The 3743-nt window shown below is 51.3% G+C and overlaps 1 pseudogene; it reads left to right on the top strand.

The window, feature by feature from the left end:
• The first annotated feature begins 493 nt into the window (after positions 1–493).
• LOC136526828 (protein MIZU-KUSSEI 1-like) lies at positions 494–1295 on the top strand (annotated as a pseudogene).
• Positions 1296–3743: the final 2448 nt, after the last annotated feature.

Genomic DNA, 3743 nt, shown 5'->3' with positions numbered 1-3743 from the left:
AAGGCGCATAGAAAGCACAGCTCCGCCCCGTTTCATCCCAAGACCAGCATATATAAGTCGCATAGCTAGACTGAGAAAACAAGTCGCTATTTTGTCATTTGTCACATACGTGACGCCGCATGAGAAACAGCTATTCCCATGCATTGTGCTCATCCATGGCTCCGTTGGCTGGTCTGAAACTAGCTGAAAAACAATGTTCTGGCTGAATTGTTGTGAGAGAAAAATACTGTTCTGGCTGAAAAAACAAGTCGAACAAATCGAATATGGGGTAAGCCGAACAGGGCCAATATGTATAAGAGCTGCCTTGGAGCCTGCCTATACCAACATTTCGGTCTCTTGCCAGCATATATGTCAAGAACAAGACTTTTACCGACAGCAAACTGCTGCTAGAAATTTTTGCAATCGCTTGTTACCTTGTTCATCTTGGGACACACTGTACTGTACCTGTAGTTGTTGGTGGCGGCAGGAATTGAATTCATCCATTCGATTCAGCATGACGAAGAACAAGTCAGGGGCATCCAACTACCGGTGCGTTGCACCGATCTTTAGCTCCTGCGTCTCCTCCGGCAAGCAGCAGTCGGCAAGCGACGCCGCCAGGAGCCGCCTGAGCTTCTCCTTCCCGGAGCGCCGGCATGCAGCAGCCGGCAGCGGCGGAGGAGCAGAGCAACTCGGAGAGCATCATCGACCCGGCGGCCTCGGTCATCGCCAGGAAGGAGAAGCAGAAGGACGGCGGCAAGCACTGCACCGTCATCGTGGGCACCATCTTCGGCCGCCGCGCGGGGAGCGTCACCTTCTGCGTGCAGCGCGACGCCGCGGTGCCGCCGCCGTTCCTCTTCGAGCTCTCCGTGCCCATGCAGTCGCTCGCCACCGAGATGGGCTCCGGCCTCCTCCGCATCGCGCTCGAGTGCCACCGCGGCACCGGCACCGGCGGCGGCGGCGGCGAGAGCCGGAACGTGTGGAAGGCGTCCTGCAACGGGCGCGACGTGGGGCACGCCGTGCGTCGGCGGCCGACGGAGTGGGACCGCCGCGTGCTGGAGAGCATGCGCACCATGACGACCGGCGTTGGCGCGCTCCCGCCCGCGGTGGCGCTGGAAGCCGGGCCCAACGGTGATGGAAACACGCAGCAGGACGGCGCCGGCGCCGGCACCGGGGAGGTGCTGTACATGCGGGCGACGTACGAGAGGGTCGTGGGCTCCAGGGACGCCGTGTCGTACCACCTCATCAGCCCCGGCGGCACCGGCGGCGGCAGCCCACCGCAGGAGCTAAGCGTCTTCTTGCAGCGGACCAGGGGGTGACTGAGATCACCAACTAGTACATGTCTATGTATCATGTATGCATCGCGAACGTTTATTACAGTCACACATGTATATATAATAATAATTTTTGAACGCGGTATATGTAATAATAATAATAAATATAGTTGGTGCAGCTGTTGATACCTGCTCTTAATCAATTCATAAATCAAAATCACCATGCAGTACATAGTTTTTAACTCATATATCTGCGTCTACTAGAATGTTAGCACTGGGCGAGTGCTGAGATTTGAGAGCATACTGTGATTACAAACACATGGTTTGATGGTTATGTACAGGCTATCTGCCAAGCTCTACCTACACTGGCGTTGTGGCATATACTAACAGTCTGCTCATTACAGTTCTTTTTTTAACAGAAGTCTGCTTCTAACATTTGTACAGAGCTATCACAGCTTACTGATGATGGATGTGGCCAGGTGCATATCTGAGGCAAGCAGTCTGAAACTGCAACAGAGATTATATTTGAATTTAAGATACCAATTGTTGATTGATGCACAGAACCCATCTACCATTTGAATTTCTGAAACCAGCCAAATATTGCATTACCTGTGCCAAATATTGCTTGCACAAACCGATGACGGCAATTAGGCGAATGCTTTCATATGGTAGAGCCACTAGTAGTACCTAATTGACAGACAGCAGCCTAGCAATCATCAGAAGAGAAATTTGCTGTGACTACAAGGCCTGAAAATATGGAAAAAAGGATGGAATCAACAAATAAATTTTCCCATGGACAAATCGTGAAAATCAACCCCACATGAGGGACGAGATTCAGGTAAGGAATCGACTACTAGTTGAAACTGGATGATGAACACAATACAAAGAGAAAAGAGAGGGAGCAAACCGACACGCGACACCTCACCCGAGCTCCCCCAGGAGAGCTCCAACATCGGATTCAGGGACGGGCGGACAGTGGCATTCACCAAAAAATCCGCTACGCAGCTCCAATAAAATGCAAAATACAAGATTAATGGGTAAGAGGAACAAAAGGTTTCAGGGGTGTTGGTGGGTCTGAGATTAGCTTGGATCCAACTCCTAAACAGAAGCAGGCCCAATTAGAACCTTTATGCCGCACGGAAATCAAGCTGGATCGAACGGCGATCCTGTCGCCTGAATAAAACCAAAAACTCAGGTGTCTGGCAGATAGGAGAACTGAGCAAATATATAAAGCGTCGATATTTCATCAGGCTACCTAAGTCAGCCATCATGAGCATCTTACAAATACATAAAAAGGTTGCGAATGATCATAGACGTTCACCCTAATACCTACATGACCCTAAGACCTACAACCCCTAATCATAAACAGATGTCACAAGCACCGAAATGATGTAAAAAACTGACGCATCAGGTTAGCTGCTTCCAAGCAGTTAGAGATTGGCCAAGACACTGTGAAACTCCAGTTTCGCATCGCCATAGGCTTCCTTGAACTTGCTATGCTTTGACTTGAGTCTCGAGAGCTTTGTGCCGTTAGTTTCCATCTCCGCTGCAATCTTCTGGGTTTCCTGGCGAAGGGCCCCAAGTTTCTGCTCGAGCTCAGCTATAGAACTATCTTTTTCATCGAGCAGTGCACCCATTCGGATTAATGAAGCTGTCTCCACCTGTATCTCTTTTTTTTTCTCGAATACGCAAAAGATTTACGTATCATTGTATTAAGGAGAAAAGTTTAAACTAACAAACATACAACGCGTTTTTATCGAGCGCCGAAATAGGTCGACCTAACACAGCCGAAGCTGGATCATCCTAGCAAAAGACCTCTTGTTTCGATATTATATAAAAGGAAACAACCAATATCGATGCAGCTTTATAACCTAGGAGGTGGCCTTACGTCTTCACGGTTGTCTGGACGGGGCCTTTTCAACGGCCGGGAAGAGCTCGTTCAGCGCCTCGGCTTCGGACGCAGTTAGGTTGCCGTCGAAGAGCTTGTCAAAGGCCTCCAGCTCCGAAGCGAATGACGCTGATGGACCCTTGGTGTAGCCCATACGCTGCATGATCAACACCTCACCTCGCTTGAAAGCTAGCACTTGGGAGAGGCTCTGAGCCGCCAACCGCCTGCTCCGCCACGATAGTACCGGCTTAGTAGGAGGCTGCTTGGGAGGCTCGCAAATCAGTGGAGAGTCCCTCTTACGTGTGACATTGTTGATGAAGCTGTCGAGACGACGTTTGGCGGAGGTCGATCGTGTGTGTCTTCGACGAGTCCACTGTCCACTGAATTGGGCGCGAGGGTGGTGTTCGCAGCTCACAAGAGACCACCGCCAGGTCCACATCCTCTAGCTAGGGGGCCGCCACCGCCGGGGCCTCATCCTGTAGTTGAGGGGGGCGCCAAAGGTGACGGGAGGCGCTCAAGGGAAGGCAACGCGACGATCCGACTGCCGACGAGCGAGGCTGCAAACTCCTCAACCATCGGGTCCTCCGAGATGTCACGATCATGCG

This window comes from Miscanthus floridulus, chromosome 19 (assembly GCF_019320115.1).
Source record: "Miscanthus floridulus cultivar M001 chromosome 19, ASM1932011v1, whole genome shotgun sequence".
Classification (NCBI taxonomy): domain Eukaryota; kingdom Viridiplantae; phylum Streptophyta; class Magnoliopsida; order Poales; family Poaceae; genus Miscanthus; species Miscanthus floridulus.
The sequence above is the reverse complement of the archived record's forward strand: the minus strand, read 5'-3'. Positions and strand labels throughout refer to the sequence as shown.